Source organism: Rhopilema esculentum, chromosome 14, assembly GCF_057945365.1.
Source record: "Rhopilema esculentum isolate cy_ngs chromosome 14, ASM5794536v1, whole genome shotgun sequence".
In the NCBI taxonomy this organism is placed as follows: Eukaryota; Metazoa; Cnidaria; class Scyphozoa; order Rhizostomeae; family Rhizostomatidae; genus Rhopilema; species Rhopilema esculentum.
The window spans coordinates 6,386,873-6,412,303 of NC_142828.1; the positions used below are offsets into that span (position 1 = coordinate 6,386,873).

The window sequence follows — 25,431 nt, forward strand, 5'->3', positions numbered from 1 at the left end:
CAATATCATTTGAATAATTGTCATACTCTTACCTTGATGCCACAGTAATGTTAGTAAAGAGAATTACACATAACAGCGAAAATTATAATATTTCTAATACCAGGTCTAAATCTTTTATTCTATGACTTTTTTGATGGGTATTTTTGGTCCACTTTGTACAACTTCCTTAGTATACTATAGGCGTACGGGACGGAGGGGCAGGGGGGTTTCAGCCCCCCTAGATTCGGGCAGCTGATTTTTTCGGGCAAATTCGGGAAAGAGCAATTTGTAGAAAAAAAAGGATAGAAAAACTACTTTATGAACATGCGTAAAAATCTCTGAGATGATAAAATCAAGTGGTTGTAATCATGAGCGCTTTAGGAAGTAATGGAATATGGTAAAAATCTCTTGGGTGAAAAAACACAAAAAAGTGACAAGAACAGCAACAGCCCAATTATTGCTTGAAATGATGGTGGTAGAAGTAAAAGAAAGCGGCTATTACGCTGTCATGATTGATGAAACATCTTACTTTCGTCTTCACGAATAAATGTCAGTTTGTGTCATTTTTGCACTGAATGGTGTCCGAAAGGAAGTTTTTTGCTAAATTTGACAAAACTCGGTCTTCGGCAATTGTACGAATTCTGCTTAAAGGCATATGTATAAACTTGTTGGCAAATGCTCCGAAAATCTAAAATGAGTGGCAAAGCCAAGTGCTTGGCAAAGCGAATGGAGGACTGTTCTCAGCTGAGCATCTATGTAGACTGCCCTGCCCATTAGTTTAATCTCGAAGAAAGTAAGTCAATTGGAAATGGACTGGGTGCTGTTCAAGGTCTCTACAATTTCATTGAAGCCAATACCAAAAGACATGCAATTTTAAGAGAAAAGTTGAACATGAACCGTCATATAGTTAATAGGGACAAAGCGCAAAGCACGTGGCTTGCCAGAGGGGGAAGGCAGTTGGCAGGACACTTATTTTCTTTGCAAAGATAAAGGCTCCGAAGCAAAGCTCTGTTCCACTGTTTGTACAATGTAATGAATAAAGTTCTGGAAGAAATCTATGCGCAATTTAGTGATAGTGACTATCGCATTTAATGTGATTTGGCGTAACGGAGGCATCTGGGACCCTAAGCAAAAAACTGCTATGTACAGGACTTCTATTCACGGACAGCAAGAAGATCACGTTCAATGGTGTAGAGCATGTCAAACACAATAGAAAAAGAAAAAAAATGAGAATTATTTTCTCGTGAGCTGGGGAGAACTGAGTTTTAGAGCTTCAGTTAATGAACTTTCAAAGTTTTCAAAAGTCATTTGAACTTGAGCAAAGCTTTAAAGATCTTGAGCAAAACGCTGAATCAGGGTGCCCTAAACTGTGTTACGCCACTGGCCCGTGATAAGGGAATGAAAGCGTGAATGCTAACAGTTCGACAGAAATCATCATAAAGGTTTGCTCCTTCTACCAAATAGATTATGAGTTTTTGGCCTCCTAGAAATGGAACGCAAACTGTTCAATAATCACAAGAATAGGCAGGTAAGCAAAAAAGTGCGTGAATTACTGAAAATGATGCAAATCATGTTCACAAAAAGATATCGATAAAATAATTGATATATTTGGTCGCTGCCGTGAAAGAAATTCGCTTATTTTAATGAAAATGTGTGAAGATTTAAAAATGCTTATTAGGTAAAATTTTTCAAATTATGTGTATTTTAATTTTTAGCTGACTAATATAAGAAGCTCACAGGTGTGTAAGTTACTCCTTGAAACTTTGGGCGTTATCATTTTTAGGGCTAAACAATTTCAGCCCCCCTCTTCCCGAACTCACCCCGTACGCCTATGTGGTTTACTACACATATCTTATAAGCCATCTTACTTCAAGACAGAGCTAACAAATTTTAAAGATTTAGCTTCATGTGTGTCAAATTTCGTTTAAATGCCTTTTCCAGCACAAAATGCTCATCATTTTGGCAACTCCTACCTTCTACTGAGAAACTTTCAAAAAAAGAAAGTCTCTTAGTGGGATTTTTTAAAAGCAATAAAAAACACGAGAGGGTATAATCAAATGGTTTAAGAGAGGGATAACCAAAAAGTACGTTGTACATCAAACTGGCGCAAATTAGCGTCAAGTGTTCAATTTCGAGACAATTGCATCATTTTGGTTACAACAATGATCTATGATGAATATTTTTCAGATCATTGGTTAGGCTAGAAATCTCGATGCAAGTTTGCAAAACTAAATGGTTATTGAGTGTCGAACATGCCAATTACTTACAATGTTTCCCAGTAGGAAATTCTTCCGGTGTTCGTCATTTTATTAATTTCTTCGTGTCTGATTTCCATGCTTCTTCAGTGTTTGATAGACAAGCTTTACTATACAATAACATTTCTCTCAAGTATTATAATTTCATTTTTAGTGAAAGGTGGTCTCTTTGATTAAAAAATATTTTTTATCTATCAAGCAGTTATTTAGCTGACATTTGCTTCGAATAACTTTTATTAATTACAAGCAACGAGAACAATGATTGGCTTGAGAGGAGAAATAAATCCAGTTTGTCTCTTCCTGTCAATAAAAGCTACTGTTGTTTTCATCATGTTTAAGATGATCTTCAAAAATAACCTCAGAAATTGAAATTTTATTGATTAAACTACGAATAATATGATTTCTTCCATGAAGTTAATAGACAGAAATTTAATAAATGATTTCTGATCGAAGTCTGAAACTTCAGATACCTGTCAGAATGTAGATTTCATATATTTTCTTCTACTTAATTGATTTGCTTAATGAAAATGCCATTAATTGACTTATAAGGATAGGATTCTGATAATCACTCCTTCAAAGAATTTCAAAATTGGTTTTACGAGAACCAGGAAGAATTTTTATATGCTTTCTATATTCTATATTCCACGTTGCCAAACCGCAGTGGCTTCACAAGGCTCAGTTCTTGCTTCTATGCTACTTGATATATTTCTTACCATTGATTTTCCGCATATATAATACAAAGTATAGACAATATTCATGTTAGCAAATCTAGAGTTATCAACTGTCACTCACTAAAGAAGGAGCTACTGTATATTTAAAAATTGCAACATTTCTCTGTCTCTGATTGGCTTATTTCTAGCCACCCAGGAAACCAATGTTTAAATAGTTAAATATCAGAACACTGAACAGAGACAGAGAAATGTTGCAATTATCAGAACTCCTTTTTGTTATTTCGTTTATTCCAAACATAAGCAGACTTTGGTGTTTTAAAAAAGAAAGGTTCTAAGCTGGCACACCGAGCAAATAAAGTCCTGTCTATACGTCATCGATATCTCTAAGTTATCTTATATTTGGGACACCAGAACATCAGTCATGACATCACTCTTTTTGTGCCACAAATAGCTTTTTTGTCTCAATGTCTACAACACCTGCAAAAATTCTGGTACTAAACTTCTGAAGATTTGAAACTGCATCCCCTCTCCCTCTCCGAACAATGTGGTTATTTGCAAAATGTTTAGAGATTCGATGTGATTCCGTTAAGAGTTCCAACGGTTTTTTTTTATTTAGATAACAATGATATTTAACTCTAAAACTGACAATTTTTTTAAGGAGAGGGGGTGCAGTGTCTGCCATTTATCCCTGAAATGGTTAATCTTTTACTAAGCATATCGGTTGAAAGAATGTTCGCGATAGTATTAAAGCTTGTATTTGTGCATAATTGAAATTTTGAGTTTGAATACCAGGGTTGAAGCTTGTGGTTGAGAATGAATGAAAAGATACGCCAGTTACAAAACAACTGTATCTTGATTTTTGTTATTGACCACATAGTCATTGAAATGAAATATGATAAGTAACTATGATATTATTTTGAGGTCAGTATGATGTGAAAGAACTTTTTTTAATGGCCATGCTACGAGACAACTTTATAAGAGTGTCACTTTACACACTTGTAAAATGGAACAAAGACCAATATCGCCATTAGAGAAAACTTTCTAGGGAAGGGGGGGGGGGTGATAGCACCTTTGACCACCTCGTGACCTTCACGCCTACTGTCTTCTACCTTCTGTCAGTCCTTGTTTCAAAACTAGTCAGAATTATCATCGCTTCAAAGTTGTATTATATAACGTAATTAATATAGCTACGTGCGTTCTTCATTTTTTAGCACAAATGCAAATTACATTCAAGTATGATAATTTTTGTACCGAGTGCCACTGAAATAAAAAAAATGAAAATTTTTTTATGGTTGATTCTGATGAACTAATCATCGCTGATTTCGAAAATAGTTTTTTCATTCAGAGCCCATAAATAGAGATTTCTAGGGTTTTTGAGGGTAGGTCGTGCAAAAAGAGGCTGGGGCGAGTGACGCATTAAGATTCACAAAGTCAATTCAGCCATAGTGAGGGCTGTAAAAAGATAAGAAGTTACCAATTGTATAAAACGTGACACCAGCATGGAACTTGATAGAGATTGATACGCTGAAAAATACTGGATTTGAATTGACACTGAAAGATCCCTCTTATGTACTGAAGCCCGCATCAATTTAGCCTACGCCGTAGACCCTCCCTTAGGGTCTACGGCGTAGGTTAGCATCACTTCCGCGACTTGCAAATCTTATGCGTCACACATTCCTGAAATTCCTCACAGACCGCGCACAGATTTTCGCAAGAAAAGTCTTGAAAATCGCAAGTTTGAAGCGTTGCAGCTTCAAACCTGTTAACAATTCCGAAAAAAGGATTTCACCATCGGATCCAGAAGTAATGACTTGACAGAAAACATCAATAAATAAAATTTCGATTTTTTCATTTCAGTGGCACTTTAAGAAATAACAATGATACCTAATAACGTTAAAAAACATGGCTAGTGATACAATAAAATGGCATTGAAAAAGCAAAAAATTTCAAAACAAACTGAGACTTTGAAATGAGTGCTTCTTCAAAGCAATTTCTATAATCACGGAATCTTGAGAGATTATATGAATTTTGAAATTCAAGAGAGTAAAATTCGCAGTGTAAAAAAACGTAGCACCGGCATTGGTAGAGACGACGTAGTTTATTCTTGGCAGATGAATTATATTATTGATACCTTCCACCCCCTTGTCTGAAAGGTTTAGCTACAAATGCGTTTTTTTATTGAGTAGCGTGAGGATCATCTTTTTTATCATAATCTCTCTCGTTTTCCAGTGGTCTACATGTTTAGAAAAATGTAGAAAATATGAAACACCGCAATACGCCGAGAATAAACAACAATAAAACACGTAAATCAGTAAAGGCTAAAATTGCGGTGTTTCATATTTGCTACATTTTTATCGACTTTTCGCCGCAAGAACTCCTTGGAGCCCGTTGAGCAGCCTTCTACAGTGGCCTTTTCTTCATTCACACATACATGTTTATAGCCTGGCTTTCTATTTCAAATTTTCCAAGACTGCCACTCTCATGTGCCTCTATTTTAAGGTAATGCAAAACTTTTAATGAGGAATAAACCGTTCTTTAATGTACTTGTAATAGCGACACGCGATAGGGGAGGTGGGGGGAAGGGGGATGATCTGTCTACACTAGCATTCTCTATACATTGTGCCGTTTTCTGTCCGAGCGAGACCAAAATTTCTGTCCTTTGAATCATTAAAGGTTATTTCTTTGGAACAAATGATAAATTCGTCTTTAAAAAAATAATTTAAAGCCGTTTATAAGACAAAATACTTATTTGCTATAGTCATAAAATTTTTTAAATACAGATTTTATGAATTGGTTTCAACTAGCCAAAAACCGAAACTTGGCCTTGGAAAACGTGACATAGAAGAACGAATGTTGTTGTCGATTGATTTAGAAGTAGTTTTGATTTTATTAGACATCTCTCTAAAAGCTTGAGTTGTTCCAATAATGCCCTTAAAAATCGTTAGCAAAACACTTGTGGCGGATCGCTGCGGAGCATTGAGCATAGGCGTTAGAAGTTACCCTGCGTAAGGTTGGCAGCGTGCCAGTGTGACACAGCGCAGGGAGAGGCAATATCAATCAGTGTTGCCACTCATAGGAGAAAATCCCTACAGTAGGGGGATTTGGGGCTTTGTAGGTTGTAGGGGAAACCTACAGGGGAAAATTCACAGGTGTGGGGAGAAAACAAAAAAATTGTAGGGGTTTAAATTGCTTCTGGAATTATCTCAGTGTCGAGACACAATTACAGGAAAGTAATCTGCATCACAGTGTCAGAGCCTGTTGCATGGAAAAATATACCTAATCTAAACAGGTGGATATTGAAGCCAGTAATTGATTTACTTAGAACTTCAAAAGAACTGGATTTTTCTTTTTTTGACATTTTATAGCTGAATTGAAGTTGCCTTTTCTTTGTTTGTAATATTTTACTTTTGAGTCTATGGCATCGGGCATCAACTTTTGTATCAACAGTGAAACACTTTTTACTTGCGGTCTTTACGGTCTAGAAGAAGACTAATTTCTAACAAGAAATGAAGAATTAAGAAGGAGATGCTTTGGATGAAAATATCGATTTATTTACATTTTTGTTGAAAATTGCACATTGAATACAGCAAAGGAGCTCAATCTGATTGATTCTGGCCACTGACTCAGCAATTAAGCTGTTAAAACTGTAGTCACTGTCATTAAGGTTTAGTTGTGGTGATCCATAATCGATTTTATCATAAAAAGCCTTAGCCAGATCGAAAAGATCGAGCACTTTGATGGAGTGTGTGAGAAACTGACCTATATGCCTTAAGCTTCTTTGCTTAATATAAGCCAATAAATAAGTCAAGATGAATCTGGTATTTTTACTTAACTCTGTTCCTTTATATGACAAATAACAAAGGCTCTCATGTGAAAATCTTTTAGAACAGTAGCACTGTTGATTATATCCATTAGAAGAAGATTTCCTGGTGAACCCACCAAGGCGGGTTCTTGCAAGAACCCCAACCCCCTAGCCCGAGGCTGCCCTTCCGTGATCACCTAGCCGAGGCGGGTACACGCAAGATTCCCCGCCATCCTGAGATACAAATTAGCAAAGAACGAATTAACGCCGAGATTGAACCGAAACCCCCTTCCTCAACACAAAACCTCCTCGCAGGAAACCCCCTCACACAAAACACCAACAAAGAAAACCCCCCTCAAACAAACCCCCTCACACAAAACCCTCACACAAAACCCGAATAAAAAAACGTGCCCCCGAAGACTAGTGACTCCCAGAAAAAAGAGGCTCCCGCCCAAAAGAGACTGTGGAGTGCTCCCCCGCAGAAGCTGCTAGATCCCCGCCCTCCGCCATCACAAAATTCCTCCTCAAAAAGTGTGTAAAAAACACTCGCACTCCTACGTGATTTTTACTTGCACTCGTGACTAGCAAATGTGAACTGCGGCGTACCACAAGGATCATGCCTTGGTCCACTACACTACTGACGACAGAAGTATTTCGTACTCATCCAAATCTTTAGCCGAGATAAATGAAGCAGTTAATTCAGACGTTAAAAGGCTTCAGATTTGGTTGGAAGGTAACAAACTCTCCCCACAAAACATGATCCTTGGTTCCTCGAGTAATTTGAAAAAACAGCATATGGACAACGAAGATTCTGTGATCAATCTCCATATAAACGATGAAAACCTTGATATGATTAGATCAAATGAATATCTGGGCATTCAGATTGATTCAGAACTAAATCCGAGAGAACATATAACTTTTGCTATAGGCCAAATTTCAAAAGCACTGGGCATGCTTACATATGCTAAAAAGATCTCCCATTGGAAATTGTATAAAACATGTATAGCTACAACTATAGCTGAACCGCATTTCAGAAACTGCTTCTCGGTGTTGGGCTGCTATGGAGAAACCCTGCTCGATAAGCTGCAAAAGCTGCAAATACGTGCCACACGAATCGTTTCTAACAGCTCTCACGATGCATCATCTCTTCCATTGATTGGAAGCCTAAGGTGGTTAACTATGAAAGGAATTAAGACATATTTTGTGCGGGAGTCATGTGTCTGTGGGAAGCACGTTTTCTATGTTGGGGTTTTGCGTAATGGGGGTTTGTGTGAAGGAGTTTCTGTGATGGGGTTTTGTGTTGGGGACTTGGTTGGTTAAATATCGGCGTTGACTCGTTCTTTGCTAATTTGCATCTCGGGATGGCGATGGGGCCTTGTGTGTACCCGCCTCGGCAGATTAGGGGGGCTTGCAAGAACCTACTTTGGTGGGTTCTTCAAAAAGGGCAGGCCTCGGGCTAGAGGGGGGGCCACCGGGTTCACCAAGAAAGGCATCACCAAAAATAGAAAGAGGTCAAAAGTGTTCTAAAGGGATGAAGTCAAAAAAGGTTCTTTCTTAGAATCTATTTTATTTTGATTTCATAACCACCTGAAAGAGCAACATAAAATGCCTTTTGCGGAATCAGATAAATTTGTCCCAAATTCGGGTAAATGGCACAATCTTCATCTCCCCCCCCCCCCAATCAAATCACTTCAAACCGTTTTCCTGTGTTTCTTTTATGTTTTCCAAACAAAACTTGAATTGTGTTCTTAAATTTTTGATGCTACAAGTTCTGAATTTTTTTAGTTGTGTAATTGTGCCAGAATGTAATTAAAAATGCAATTTTTATCAAATTTAAAATATAGCCTGAGACCGTTATGTAATTAGTATAACAGTCACTACTTTATATCCTTGATTTTGTAAGTATTTTGTACTTTGAATAAAGCAAAATGCCCCTTGGCCTAGTTTTTTGTTATCATAAGTAAAAGTAATTTTGTGCGTGTTCAGAACTTAATAAACAAATCCGATAATAGCTTGAAGTATGTAAAGCATTTCTAACACTGTGTTCAACGAGTAATAGTTTGTAATACAAGGGGTATTCCATGGTACTCTGTCGGGTAATGTGATCGAAATCAAAATATGTTTAAACATAATTTTGATGGCGTCATGATACCATAAATCCTCGAATTATCCCCCTGGGGGCTTATGTATTTTTGAAATTTTTTGAATGGAGGCTTTTTCGAGGTGGGTGGGCTTATTCGAAGGGGGGCTTATAAAATTATTGTAGACATTAAGAAGACATTATCAAAAGATCTCGTTTCTTTTATTAGGAATTCCTTTATCAGCATTTAATTAATTGCTACTAAAGTATGAATTAGTTGTGGTAATTCAATAAAACGCCATAGGCAACCTCGTCAAATAGAGGGGTCCAATTCGATGTCGAAAATCATCCACTGGAGGGGTCTGGTTCAAGAATTTACGGTAGCAGTGGGAGCTTATTCGAGGGGGGGGCTTATTGACAATTTGTAGTACTAGGGTGGGGGCTTATTCGAGGGGGAGGCTTTTTGGAGGGGGGGGCCAATTCAAGAATTTACGGTAGTTTGGTATTGGTTCTAAAAGATCAAAAAACTGGCATTTGCCCATGAATTGGCACATTTTTGACAGTGGGTATTTCAGAGATGTTTTTGGTACGTAATTTTATCAATGTAATGAAATGGCTAGAATAGGCTTCCTCATAGTAATAATTAGAAAATGTAATGTTTCTCCTTGGCACAAAGGTGCAGCCTTTCTAGCTGGTAAAGGCCGATTATTTACAACATATGGCAAATTATTTATATAATGGCGATATATCTAATAACAATACTGAATGAATTTCGAAAATCGAAAAGGACTAAAATTATCGTAGCTTATGAGCAGAAAAGAGCTTCACGAATTACATCATCAAGTAATTCTGGATTTCTAAGGGAACAAGTATTATTTATCAAGTACGCAGAATGGTTTACTTTTTTTGGATACAAAAATTGTTTGGACGCATAAGGTATAGACCTGGGTAAATCGTTAAGAGCCTTCACTAGTAAGGTTTTGATAAACAGGTTTCTCATTAATAATGCGTGTAGTGTTATCCATTAGTACAATGCGATTCTTTTACTGGCCATCTTTTAGCCATATTGGCAAAATATTTAACTTCTGTTGCACGTCTATTGATACCTGATAGTGATGTTCCTGGCAATTTGGGCCATCATAGCAGAATAGTATTTCTGATTGGTCGAAGCACTACCATTTTGAATCTATGCAAATTAGCATTCTAGCAGTAGATTTTTGCGACGTCATCACTGTGCCACTCTATTCAGAAAGCTGTTGAAACGACTTTTCCTAGCATGGCACTTCGTTTCAATTTGTTTTCAATAAAGTAATACTTAAACAAGGAGTTTTCTATCGAGCAATTCATTTTAGTTTTCGTTTTAGAAATGTTCATAGGCACTTCATTGATAATCTCGTTTTTTGTTGGGGTGTAAATGTCACGATATACACCGACTTGAAAGAGTTGCTTTTTGAAGAAAGAGCGTGTTAATTTAAGGCGATTACAATGTGGCTTATAACTCGAATACACATTATTGTATTTTCTTATTTTCACCTCGAATGGCTAAACTGTCCTTTTTCCACACTAGCTTGTATTTACTAAGCATTGGGCTATTTTTTTTGTTATTTTTGCACGTGATGTATGAAATGCAGATTGTTTAGAAAAGACATCAGCAATTTTGATACTTACCAACAAAGTTGATGGGATTTACGCAAGTGACAAAATTGAGAAGAGAAGAAAATATTTTCGTGATAAAAAAGGTTGGTCTCAGCCTACAAGCTTGAGGTTTGAAGAATTGAGTGGACTTTTTCTCAGTTCAAGGGGTGAGAGTGAATCTAGCATGAAACTATCCCGATCCAAAGGTTAAGCAATGTTTCTTTGTGATAGTCTCTGGGACACTTAATGTCTAAAAAGGCAGTGAGTTTCGCAAAGGTTTTTCAAGACTCTCGCAAAAACGGTTTAAAGGTGTTTTGCGTGAATTGTCCTTGAGACCATAATGTGAGAACAAAATGAATAGCACAAGTGTCTTTATTTAGAGCCTGGGTAAAAGCCAGTCATAGTCATTACAAGGACGAGTGCTTGAAATTGTCGAAAATGTGCTTTCACAAAACGCATTTTTTTAAATAGAGTGGCATTTAAGGGCTTGAGCTTGTTACATTTTTTAGTTGATAGTTGATAGCTTCACTTTAGGAAGAGCTTCATAGCAAGAAAATGACTCATTCGTCTGTTGTTTAGAGATGTCCGTTTTTAAGTTGTCCGTGTAGGAAGGTGTTCGAAATAGGGAAGTGTTCATAATATGGACATGTCTGTCATTGGGATTCACTGTAAGTGTAGTTAAAGGAATTTAAGCAGCATATTTAGTCTCCGTTGATCTTCAGTGCCATTTTCAACAATAATCAGGGTTGTAACGAGAGAAAATTTTGCTGGAGGGCCTACAATAGCAGCAATGTTTGCAGATTCCCTGACAATTCTTCTTCTGGGTGATTTTAATATGATACTTTGTTGATACTAAAATGTCGTCTAACATTATACTTATACCATATAGCATTATACTTTATCGATTTCGTTACCCTTACTTTTCCAACCTAGTCTTTCCAGACTCTGGTACCCAGAGCACTTGTTGAAATTTTAATTGTCATTGCAATTGTAGTTTTGCAGATTATTTACTGTTACGATCGCATAAGACAGATCACTTCCTGCAAAAAGAACATGCGCACTTGTTTTTAAGGAACCAAGTTTCAATCATATTATTGGAGTGTGTAGCATTTTGGGATGTCTTTATTGACTCTGGGAATGAACTTTAGATTTTAGGCCCTTGAAAACTTAATGATTTGATATTTTTCGGAAAACAAATTTAAAAAAGTGTATAATTTTTAGCATTAGAACTTTCTGTTTTACCGTTCTATCGTAACGTGCACATTGCCGTAAACATGCTTTGGTGTATGGAAAAGTACAAGCAGTGCTGTTATTTAAAATAAAACGTTTTACTTGTCCCGTATATAGTTTATAACTTTTTAAATCAATCCAGTGCATTTACCAGTTTTTTAAATAAACAATGCAAGTTTAAAGCATGAACAATATGGCCTTTTCTCATAAGTCTGCTGTAGAACAACTCTTATGACCCTATAAAACTAATGTTCTATACTGAGCCTAACGACATAAACTTTCCGACGAAAAAGACTGAAAAAGAGCGGCTTCAATCTAATGTACTCAAATCCTATTCATTTCATATTGCTAGTATTGAATTTCCTGTCACCTGCGCTATGGACGAGGGAGGCTCTGTTTCATTCACCCTTCTCTCGTCGGCGTAAAAAATCTCCTTCTACCGCGTTTTTTGAAACCGTTTTTGCTGGAAAATTGTCTCATTGAAAATGGGATTCACTTTCCCACTTCACTAATCACTTAGGCCTGGACTAAAACGTGGCAGTCAAACTCTACTAATTCGTCACTTAGTTTTACCATTGAGAACAATCCTCGAAACCAGGTGACTGGTGTTTGTATCCCCAGTAGACTTAATCAATTCCGTCAGTCTCCATAATCTTCCTGCAACCCTATCTTACTGCGCTTTCATTGCTGATTTTGTTCGAAGAAAGTGTTTTTAAACACTATTTACCGGTTTTAAATTAGCTAAAATAAAGAAACCTTGTTCTCAAGCGGCATTGTGAGAAAAAAATTGCAACTGCCAAAGAGACCTTGAGAAAATCTTTTCCAATATGCATAAGTTTACGAGAGCTTAATTGCGCATGTTTTGTTTTGCCTTTGCTAAAGATGAAACCGCATGTAAACGGTATCCGTTGTTTTTGGACATGCATCCCAATCGAGTAATCCCCGTGAGATGACTAGTTTATAGAAATCACCATGCGCACAAGGAGCATCAGATGCAATTGGGACAATGCAAAGCCTCTCATACCTTTTTAGGGAAAATGCTCTGTCAATCATTCTCTCTTCTTCATTAGATCACTTTTAGCAGCATGAAGCTCTAAAAGAATAATTTAAGTTAGAAAGAAACTGTCAAATATCACTGAAGTTATTTACAATGATAATGATTAACTTGCTACAAAAATCGAGGTACAGATCACTTCGTTGAAATCCTATACATTCTTGGTCGAAGTAGCAAAGGGCTCTAATATTGATTGGCTTAGAGCTTTCGCTAAATCACGTGGCTTATCTCATCGCTGAGCCAATCACAGGCACAGAAAGTGTAAACAAACTCAGACCAAAGCCGAACCTTGGGCATTTCTCCCACCCTCCGTTAATAAAATAACGCGTAAAATCTGCTGTGACAAATTTCAATTTTTTTTAACCACAGCCTCACAACGATAAATTTTCCACAGATCTACCGTGGAACATGACACCTATTTTTGATTGTTTAGAAAATACAGCGTTGCAAACCTAGCCACATAAAACCTTCACATCTCTGAAATTAGAAATTAGGGTCAAAAGCAGCTGGTACCCCATAAAACTAAACTTTTCAAATTACGGTTGTTTAAGTCTGAGTATCACAATAAACTCAGCTCAGTTTAAGTGAACTATGACGAACTATGCATGCAGACTTTTCTAGAAATAGTCCAATGCAGAAATGAGAGTATTTCCCTTATCATTAACTTTCAACTGTTCATGTGAAAATGTTTCACGTAGCCGGATAAATTCAACTTTCCAGTCCGTTGCAATTTTTATCTAGGAGACAGAAATGCTGAAGACTTTCGAGAACAGCAACTACTCGCATGTTTCTCAAATTGAAAAGTTAGCAAATGATGACATGTTATAACAATGTGAATTATCAAAAATTAAATTCAACTTTTAGAAGTATTGCAAAGGTTACGAAATTGCATGATTTTTCAGTGAATTTTCAGTCTACATTTTGATTCCTCGAAAAGTAACTCATGAAGCACCGTGACTTAGCGTAAGCTCTCAGCCAATCAAGATTTAAGCCCAATGCTGGTCGAGGTCCTATTCCTTAATCTGAAATGACCAAGAAATCAATTGATTGGGAGAAAATCTCGCGTTTCCTTACAACTTTGAATTGCTTGCACCACGATAGAAAAATCGCTGCTTGGCTTGTATATACTTGCCTTTAGAATAAGAAAAGGATTCATAGAAATCATTGGTCTATTAGAAATAATATATTCCTGATACAGCTTTTGGCGAAATAAAATTATTCCAACAATTAAGATATTGAGAAGGTCAGTGTTCGGTAGTAAATCTCTTCTCAGTGTTCCTCAAAAACAAAATAATTTCTTATAGATATCTTACATAAACATACGTTGAAACAGCTATTTTTATTCTTTTTCCATTTTTGCATTCTGTTTTGATTTCAGAATATCTAAATATCCTCTTAATAATCTCTTTCTTTCCCTCGAATATTCTGTTTTTCGGTAGTCCTATTTACTTTCCTTTACGTCAGGGGTCGGCAACCTTTATAAACCAGGGGGCCAAATTTGAATTTTGCAATGCATACGAAGGCCGCAACTCAAAATACCGTATAATTTTAAAGGTAGTGTGTCAAGCTAAAGCAAGCAGCTCTGCGGGGGTTTGAAGAAACGTGTGAATTTTCATATCATCACCCCAGCCATTACGGTCATTTTGTGTATTTACCCTGCTGCGAAGTTTGCGTTTTATGTAAGCAGTTTTGCATCGCAAGAATACTGATCAATCACAAGCCGTTATTTTTTATATAACTTGACAAGTTGGGTATACGCAGCCCTTTTATATGGACACGTTGCCTTTAATATACACCAATTTTACCTAACTACTAATCTATTCAATAAAAATGTATTTATCGGTAAATGTACTTTAACTTGGAAGCAGTTCGTAAAAAGAAACATAGAGGTAAAGTAGGTGTTCACTGGTCAGTATATTACAAGAAGCCAATGCGCAACTTGGTGCTGCATGTCCTAGGCCAACTTCTCAATATTTGGCAGAATTGTTGATTTGACAGCCGCAAGGTGTCTTCAAGGTGCTGATAGTGATTCGAGGTTGCAGTCGACTCTCCGCATTCTTCATCTTTGAGAAGAGACTTTCGCAAAGATAAATACTTCAAACATGCAACACATCTTCTTGGCATGCTGCACCAGACCTGGATATGAATCATCATCCTGGAGATACTTTTTATAAAACTGTACTCTCCTCCGCAGAGACTATTAGGGAGGGAGTTTGGGAAGGAAAAAGAGATAGGATAAAAGGAACTGCGGAAGAAAAGAAAAAGTGGAAGAGCTGCAAAGGAGAAGGAGCCTCCGCCCCCCCCCCCCCTATTCTCCGCAGCTTAACCATTTCTCAATCCCCATCTCCCTCCCCAATAGCCTCTGTGGAGGACAGTAATAAAACTGTATAATGTCAGTGTCCTTGTATTTAAGTTTCAATTCACTGGTATCCTGCAGCTCGATCAACTCAATTTAAAGATTTTCAGAGGCCATCTCAACTTTGACTTCAAATGGCGAAGAAAATAGTTTTCGCTTTGACGATGCATGTCTTGAAATCGATCATCAAACTGCACGCAAAGGTCACCAATGAACGATGCATTATGGACACATCGACAGGCTGCTGTTCCTGCAAAATTGGAAAGTGATCCAAGTTCCCTTGATCCAGCTGAGTATTCCAAAGACCAAAGACCAAAGATGCGCTGGAACGTGACAACATGTTCATACATGACATTCACAAATCGACAACGGCCTCAAAGCTTTGTGTTCAGCTTGATCAAGTGATCAGTAGTGTCAACGAGGAATGCTGATCCAGACAAGAAGCTAGGATCACTGAATTGATACCGTGCCGACACTCGTGCATTGGGCCATGCGGGCCGCGTATTGCCGACCCCTGCTTTACATGGTAAACCTTGACCAATCTTTCCAGGAATGGATTCGTCTAAAAAAGCAATTATGGGTACCAATGCATGTTCTTTGTCAGTTGCTGGCACAAAACTATAAAGCGAAAGAAGAAGTGCACAGTTCAAGCTATTGCCACTTTGTGTTCAATTATAGTCAATATATTCGAAAATGTAGAGACAGTGCAATAGAAGTTTCTTCTAGAATCTGTTGGTTATCCATGTCTATATTTTTTCATTTTTCGCAAAGTTGTAAATTATGGAATTGACCCAGAATAAATTTGAGCCATTAACATAAAGTTTGTGCGGTGTCAGGTGGTCTTTTGACACCTTCCTCATTTAATTAATTAGAATATATTATCAGTTTAAATGACCAATAAATATAACTTCATTAAAACTCTACGTCAATATATAGAAAAACGTGCAGTGATGATATACGTTGTATATATAGAATGATTAGCAACCATTTTTAACCAAAGAAATTTAGCCATAAACGTGCAATGTTGAGCATTGACTTTGAAACTGCCCTTTTTTACACACTAAATCTTATATGGCAACCAATGGAGTTGAATAGGAGAAGGCTAATCTTGCAAAGAAAAGGCTGTTTTGATCAAGTAAAACATTAATGAAAAACTATAGGGGTATTTTAACTTTGGAGTTGTTAGAATTTCTCGTGACGTTTAACAGTGTGTATTTGCCATCAGTTTCAAGATAAATCAAGGCCACTATCCTTATAAAGATCCTGTAAATTGAACAAAACTTAACTTCTTTAAAAAATATTCAGTAGTTAGCAAGACTAGCAGAATGTCTTCTCAATGCAACGCGATAATCATGCTTTTGTACTATCATGTTTGCTGCTTATCACCCACCAAGAAGATATTGTATGTGCAACTAGACCCCTCCTATTGTTTCAAATTATATTCGTCATAATCAGGAGGGCTTGTCGTAAGATACGACCAGGGTCGTCGAGAGGGGGGCAAGGGGGGAAATTGGTCCAGGGCCTCAAGGTCTTGGGGGCTTTATAAAGTAATCAATTTCATTATTAAAGTGGAATGAAGCAAACGCAATGAACGGATGCCTTAGAAATAGTAAAATATTATAAAGGCATACAAGAAATGACTGCAAGAAATATTCTAGAATGCATTTTAAAGGAATTTTCTGCTCGCTTTGCTCACACGGGACTAACCGTTACACCATGGTGGATTGGGGACTGGGGAGTTGGACTCCGCTGTAAGTCTAATCTAACCAAGGGATCAATGCTGAATGCAAATCATATCCATTTCATACAATTTCATAGCTCACAGACGAATGTGAAAACTGCAATTAGAAACAGGTTGTTGAGCTCTTTCATTAAAATAACCCAAGCAAAATGAAGTGAAAATGATCTTTCGATAAAATTTTGAAGCCTACAACTCCAAAACCATGTAAGAAACAGTTTGGCACACGATTAAACATATTTTTTGCTACAATGATGTGACAATTCAATGTATTGAATATTCATCAATTATGCTTTCAACATAGAACTTTTTGGATCAAGCATAAAATATTCATGGTAACTGCTTGTCTGTACAAAGCCATCAACAGAAAATTTCAATTCACAAACAGAGTAATTATTGTTAACCTAAAACAGCTTGCTCGACAAGAGAACGCTGGTGGAACCACGAATTTGGTGAATGTTAATCGGATCGGTTTTCCGGCGGGATACAATCTTGTTAAGTTGCTTTGGTTTGAGATCTTGCCTTGTTACTGCTCATCACCCACCAAAAGATGAGTTTATGTTACCAAAATCATTACCAACATTCCTGTTGTTCATGTACGTGTTTCTTGTTACACAAAGATGCACTTTCCCTCCATTTTTCGAATAATTTTAATGTTTTACACAATTATACTATTATTTAATTTTAAACTAACTGAATATCAGTAATAGAAATACGGTTGAAGCTCAATTTGTGTTGGCTTCTTGAAACTGGGCTTGCATAGAGGATCTGCCTTCACGAGCGCCAATTTCCCTATTTTGAATTAGTGGCGAAATCAGAAGAGAACATGATATTGCGAAACCATCTTTAGATAATGCAAAGGAAAGCAAACATTGTTATTTAAGAGTACTCTTGAGCGGCCACATTTTGAAATGATACAGCATTAGTTGCTTCTATTCAAGTCTTTTAAAAGAGTGAATGTTCCAGTGGCGTACTGAGGGCTGCCGGGGCCCTTAGGAATATTTCAGTTCGGATGCCCCCCCTGTTTTAAGCATTTGTAATATGATATTTACAGAACATAAAGTGGTAATCAACAGACGTTTTATTCATTTAGTCTGATATATCACACAGGCTTAGGGCTTCTTGAACTCATGTATTACATCAAAAAAAGCCTGCTTCAAAAAAAATAACAGAAAACAGCGTTGGGGGGCCCTTAGTTCTTAAATTAAAGGTAACTTCAGTCCGTTACGCAGCTGGATTGCATCCCTATAATAAGATGACGGTGCAAAACAGGGGCACTATTCACCCTTATAAACTAGAAAAAAGAAGAAAAGTTTGGTAAACTTTGTTTGTGCCGTAGTCACAAGTTTTTTCCTTGCCCTTCTCTTAATCACAAGTTTGTCCCTCGCCCTTCTCTTATATAAGATTCTGTCTAGAAGCTAAAGAAATAGCTTTTGGATCTCTTTGGTCAAATACTCCATTTATGGCATATACAAGCACCCAAAGATTGGTAATTTAACATTCATGATTAGTTTTCCGTTGTTGTAAATGTCATACCGAGTATAACAGCTGAATAATGTGCCAAGTTAATAGTTTTTAAGGCTATCATTATGGCTTTTGCGCGCCTCCTTAAACAGATTTAATGCAGATTAAATGCAACCATGATTTAAGAAAGTAAGACTACAAGCCTGGAATTGCAAATTGTTTAAGGGCAAAGCAGCTCATCGCCCAGATTTGTGGCTTGAGGCAGACTGAGGTTATTTCTATCTTTGATAGTTTAAAGTGTATTGGAGGTCGTTAGAAGCATTTTTCTTCTTTGGAGTTTGTCGTGGCTGCTCACAATTGGCCTGATGGAGTGCTATCAAGTGTCATAACTTATAACCAAGCCGAACCTTAAGCATGTACATTGTTAGCTTTATCGAAAATTGCAGCAGCCAATCCCTCCATATTTCATCTCCACCAAGCGTTATAACGACTTTTAACGGGGAGCTTCTTAATAAAATTCTACAGCAGAGGTTATTTATTTCAAAATACGTACAGAAACTTGCAACCTAATTTACATACTGGTACAGATATTGTCATTGTTTTTAAAGACTCTCGCGCAACCGGCATGCTTTGGGACTTTATTTTCAAAACCGGCTCGATATCGTACTGCATGGAAATATCAAATAAAGCCCATTTCGTCACATGTAAAATAACAGATACTGCAAAGCATGCCGGTTGCGCAAGAGCTTTTAAGACTTCGTGTACACTGCAACTTGCGATTTGCAATTTTAAACCATGTTTGAAGGCTTCTTTTCTGATAAAACTGTTCCCGTTCCCTTAAAAGAAAGGAGTGTGTTAGCGACTTTTAAGGTCATTGCTTTGAAGCTTGTTCGATTGCTCTTGGGTATTTTTTTAATACATAGAAAGCGTATAACTGAAATCTGAAAGCCCAGAAGTTTTAATGCATCAGCCTATCCTTTGTTATTTTGTTCTTACCATAGTATGTAGTTTTTTTTATTTTGCTCAAACTTATCTTATAATTTTATGTAAGCCTCTTTAGAAACTACAAACTGTACGTACTTCGTATTAGCCAAGAAAATGCCATGTTTGATAGATGACAAGGAAAGTGCTCGTTTTCTTTAAATTTTTTATTATATTATAAGTATTTTATATGATCTTTTACATTGCTTACCCTCCCCAACCCTTTTGCAAATGTTTCAAAAACATTAATTTGCAACTGCTTTGGGGGATCACATAATAACTTCTAAAGTTTAGTTATCACTTTTGCTTTGTATGGTTCAAGCGAGACCATAATCACAGAATTGAACATTTCTTGATAGTTGGCGGCTAAACGCAAAATAAACGCTCAGGTTTGATTGCATCTATAGTATAAGCGAAGATAGAAGCAAACTAATCTAATTGATCTTTGAATGGACCAAGTGAAAGCCTTTTTATAAACTTCATTCCGGTTTGGTTTTCCGTTTTCCCTAAACTTTCATAAAGTCGTTGGTCATAATAATGCTATCTTTATAAAAAATCTACTGAACGGGGCAAACTATCTTGTTAAACAGCATTGATAAACGCTCGATTTTCAAAAGACTAAAGTAACAAAAGACTTTAATACCCAAATTTCCCAACAGAAACCAAAGAATCGTCAGAAAGATATAACTTAGAAGGTCATCTTCATAGCCATTTGCCAGTAAGGTGGTCCCCTCAGGCAATAAAGCCATCTTCTTACCAATATCTTTGATATGATTTCTGCAGTTTATAGTCGAGACCGAACAATACATATTTCTTCTAACAATAAATCGAATTTGTAAATTGTGGACAAAAGCCCGATTGCTTCAATGGAGAGAAAAGAAAGTTTGACAAACTAAATCTTGTTCGTGTCCTTTTCTTTATTTGAAATTGGTCATGTTATTATTTCGATTCAATTTGTTACAAATATTGCTTATAATGGTCTCCTGACCAACATCATCGACTAAATACAGCTATTTTAGACAGATGAGGATGTCAATTCGCTGTCTTAAACCTCTTTTTCAAAGAAACAATAACAATCGCAAAGCTAATACAAAGGAATCGAAAATAGCATTGCATCACACATTCACTCACGTAGAAACCATTTCAAAAAGTGGCTGGGACTCATGTAGCCAAAAAGGGACACCGCACTGAGCTGAAAATAGGCACTTAACCTTTGTTTCAAGATAATGGAACATGTTTCCCCTGCAACCCCGGCCCTTAGGTCTATGCGCCTAATACAAGCAAAGATGACTCCACGTTTTTTTATAAGGAACCTACCTCAAGGCCTAGTTCCAAAAGTTCCTTATTCGTAGACCTCAAATCATCAAATTATACTACCAAAAGTTCCTTAATAGTTCCTTAACTTGTTTTGACTAAATAAGCCCTTACACTTAATAGAGAAAGGGGCGAGACAGCATATGTGGAAACTACTCAATGAAGCACTTGACAAACGAATAGCAAACAATCTATGCGAGTATTGGCTACAAATGTATGGAACCAGCTTTTTAGTTCTTGATGCTTGCAGTTTTAAAAATCTTTCAAATCGAAAAGTTCCTTAGTGATTTCGTTTTTAGTAGCAGTAAGTTCTTTAAATATCTCGGCCTTCTACATGTAGGTATTTTATAAAGTAGTTCCTTATAACAAAAAAAGCGTGTATTCGAATTTTTCAATTAATCGTAACGTAGTTCAATTTGACTTAACTGTAGTGATCTATGGTAAAGCAAAAATTGTTGTCAAGGAAGGTGAATGGACTAGACACTGGACCTGTCTTCATCCACTGAAACAACCCGATTCGTGACAAGGGGCATACAAGGGTGGACCTATTTCTAGAAAATATGATTGCTAGACCTTTGGAAACTGAGAGTGAAATCAATAAACTTGTGTACTAAACCTTTTTCAAAAGTTTTTTAAGGCAATGTACCCAAAACCGCATAAACGTAAGATAAAAAGAAATGAAATAGAGAAATTAATCTGCAATTGAACAAGAAAGGGGTTGTTAATTTTCGTAAAAAATCATTTCTATCCCGTCGTAAAGAAAAACAGGGAGATCAATACTTTGGTTCCTCAAATCCTTTTAGAGCGCGGTTTCTTGTCGACAGTTTTATTCGAATTCTTCAACCATAATGATCAATTTTTCATTCTAAAATTGATTGATAACACAAAAGAATAATTATAAAGCATAATTCTTAATTTTTTTAGACGTAAATTACATTACGATCCCAAGATGCGTTTATTCAAGAAAATGGTTTACTAGGCTTTTTCATGTTCATTATATCATTTTTAAGTGCGCGGCCAAACTTGTGAATAGTTCAGAATATTTTAAATAGAATATAATATTTTTAATAGAAAGAAGGGTTATAAATAGCAGAATATGTTTCTTCCAAATAGCACGTGACTTGGCGCTGTTAAAGATCCCAAGAGTTTAACTTATATATAAAAACCACATTTCATACAGACTTTTTTGCATATGTCATGAACTAGCTTCAATTACTGCAGTCAATATGCATTCAATAAAGTTATCTTTCTACATAATTTCATATGCGAAAGAGTTTGGCTATTTACAAGCCTTCTAACTAAACACACCGCTTTCTGACTATGTCAAACATTCTTGATTTCTTCATTGGCCTATCCACAACACCGAACACCCAATGTGATAAATATTGTGTTGATACATTTTTCTTCGAATAAACACATTGTATTTATTAAAATTCTTTGAAAATTTTTTCATACTGTAAATTATTAAAGATCTTGTGTCGAACATTCAAAGGTAAGTGTACCACTTCCGTGGTATGGATAATACCTCTCACTTACATAATATCTCCAATTTCCCTTGTTTATAAACAAATATCCTAAATTGGCCCAAATATTATGAAGTCTCTATTTTAACGGCTAAGGAAATCGGCGGAAAGTTCTTTTAACCCCCAATGTGTATACAGCTTGACTACCCTGCTTAAAAACACAATTATGGCTTTTACCTTATTATGTGATCGTATATATTTTAAATCGACCTATCACAAAACTGACCATTTGCGGTCAACATTCAGCTGTCTAGCCAATACTTGAATGGTTGCACAAAAATACAGTACACATACATGGCAAGTCCGTTGCATTTACCGCCTTAACTGCCTTATTTTTTCCATTCATAATTTTATCTTTTTATGTAAACTTAAGAGAATTCGAGAAATGTTGTTTCCTCTTGAATGCTCGATTCAGCAAACATAGAAGGTATATCTAGTGCCAGCATTTCATAGCCTATCAACCATCCCCTTTAAATAAGCTTAAAATACATTTCATAATATTTCTTGCAGTCATTTTCATGATATAGTTTAAAACGTGTAACTTTTTAAGGCATACGCTCGTCACGTTTTGTTCATCCAATCCTTAAAGTTGAGTTTAGTACTTAAAGAAGGCCCCTGAACCTCGAGGCCTTTTGGCAATTTGCCCTCTTTCCCTTTCCTCTCGGCAGGCTTGGTGGTACATGGTGGTATTTTCAGTCATGTGCTCCTTTTCTGATTGGCCTATTTCGATCCACAATTTGGTTATTTCCTAGCTTAAAGGTTTCGATCTATGTTTTAACTTTTTATACTCTGAAGCGTACTCTTAGGTTCCGAATAAACGGGGGTCCTAGGAAGCGGGGTTTCTAATAAGCGGGGGAAGAGGGGCTGGAAATTTTTGAAACTCAATAAGCGGGGGGTCGAAATAAGCGGGGAGAGGATGGAAATTTGGTGTAAAAGAGTACCAAGCAGTGTTAAAGGAAAAATATTTGTAAACATCAAGATGATAGTTTAAACATCAAAACAGAAAGGAACAATAATGTCCTACTTCTTTTACCAACCAACTCAACCACAACTGTTAACCCTTTTTGAAGAGCTGTCCTACAAAAATTGAAAATTTAATAAGCGGGGGGAGAGGGTCGCTTATTGGGGACCTAAGATTACCAGACGAAAAGCATTAGTATGTTTCAAAATTCAGTATGTGGTTCCTTTTAGTGAATCATGATAACAAAAATGAGAAACTCTGAAGTCGTAAATGGAAAGGACGCTAGACTTAGACTTCATGGTGTTATTGACATGTTGGAGGAGAAGGCCCTGTAAAAGACAAAACACAGTACAAGATTATACCATACTAATTGATCTTTGCATTTGCATACGGAAACAATACTGTATCTACGTATATTGAGGAGAATCTCTTCTTTGCTAGTAGTTGGGAATCATTGGCTTATCCTTGGCTAATTTTATCTGTTAAATTAGTGGCTTCATTATTGACATTAAGCATTAAGAACTATTCAGTTAAATGCTTTTCAAGACTTGAAATTAAATTCTTCTTTAGAACGCTTATTTTTGCACATAATCACTAACTTTACAAAAGCTGTTTTATTGTCAACCATATCTCAACAAACTTTCAGGCTTTTCAACTAACATTGCTTTGAGGTGGGGTAGGTACTATATCAGAATATGAATCCTATCAATATTCCAAATAATTCCGAAACCACCCATATATGCACGTTATTTAATTGGAGTACAGTTCTAGATTTGTTTGCAATGATGAAACGAACGTATTTTTCAGAGTGGATTAATGAATTGCAGTTCATAAGCAACTGAGCATGCTGTGTTATTCAAGGGTCTCTTGATGCACACTAGATGGTCTTGATGCACACACTGGTCTGTATTGGTTGGGAAATGGGCGTGAAATGCATACCCGTAATGAAAGATTCATTTTCTTTGTTGTTAATTTACTAACTCGAGAGTAAAATACCAATGCAATATAAAAGGCATAAAGCTCCCTCAGAAAAACTGCCATAGACATCAGAAGGTCAGTCATGAGGCTACGTTCCCACATCATTGAGAGCGAGTTGGGCCGTTGGTGCATCGGCGCAAATCGCTCAACCTACAATGAAGGGGTTACTAAGGGAAGTTACACAATAACCCCCAAATATGATTGATAACTGGGAGGGAATGGACAGGAAAAGCCTCTTTTCCCCACTAATAGCCGATGCACCAGTCCTACCTAAAAGCATCAGAAAACGCTAAAAAGCATAAAAGATGCCGAAAGGTATGAGAGGTTTTAAAGATTCCATAAAAGAAACTCAACACGCAAAGCTATACTAAAAGGGCATTTTGCATAAAGAAACAAAATGAGGGAGGGAGGGCTTGGAAAATACAATAAAACAGCCTAGTTGTATTGTGGCTTCACCAAGCAAGGTGAGACTCACGCTATGCCAAAACCTTAAATACCCCTAGATTAACCAAGGAATAAAAACGCCACGAAACACACGTCTAACACTAGTTTAACAAACCAACTTCTCAGTAGGCCGAAAGACCAGTAGGCCTAAACTAGTAGGGCAGGTACAAGAAAAATGCGAGGAAGCGTGGCACAAGAAAACATAACGAATAAGTAATAACAATAATCTCAAGCGATTTAGTTAGCGCTCAAAAGCCTCTCATGAAATTAACTCAGATTAAATTTCATTTAGTCACCATAAAGGCAATTTGTGGCCTTTTCTCGTGTCATTAATTTTTTCATTACACTAGTGACTTCAAACTTGTTCCACAAAAGCTCCAATAAAGGCGTTGTGTCTCGTCCCTATGCCTCTGCAAATACGCTTATCAAAGTATGCATAGCATAAATCAAATAATCTAGCATTTCGTAAATCTGTCAGCTTCTTTGGGATTGCGGAAACTGTATCCTGGCCACAAAAATTACCATGTTGTAGATGAATTCCTCTGACGTCAGAAACAGATCTAATTTGGAAGACCTTGGACACCGATACTTCTGCATTTATCCAAATGTCATGCCGGGAAACTCTAGATTTTGGATCTAATGTGAAACATTTTGCAAAGTGGCTTTTTATTGTGGTTGCGATACGTTTTGGCAATCATACAGATTTTTTTAAGCATACAGAGGGCAGAAATGACGTACATTTTTTAATCAAGAAACCACGCCTTTGCTCACACTGAATATCTGCTCCAACCAAATTTTGTAGTTTTCATTCCTCTTTTATTTTCCTGTTGCTATTTAAAACCAACTCTTATGGGAAAATTATGGGGAAATGTTACTATTCCGTGACAACCTGCAGCCATATGATACTGAAGGATCAGCCCTGTGGCCAAGGGCAGGCGGCTACAGCCAGCCAGAAGCACGAAGTTT

The 25,431-nt window shown here is 36.8% G+C and overlaps 1 protein-coding gene across 3 annotated transcripts in view; it reads left to right on the forward strand.

The window, feature by feature from the left end:
- Positions 1-25,431, forward strand: part of LOC135696548 (uncharacterized) — a 71,587-nt gene that overhangs the window by 9,373 nt on the left and 36,783 nt on the right. The gene's annotated exons all lie outside the window — the stretch shown is intronic.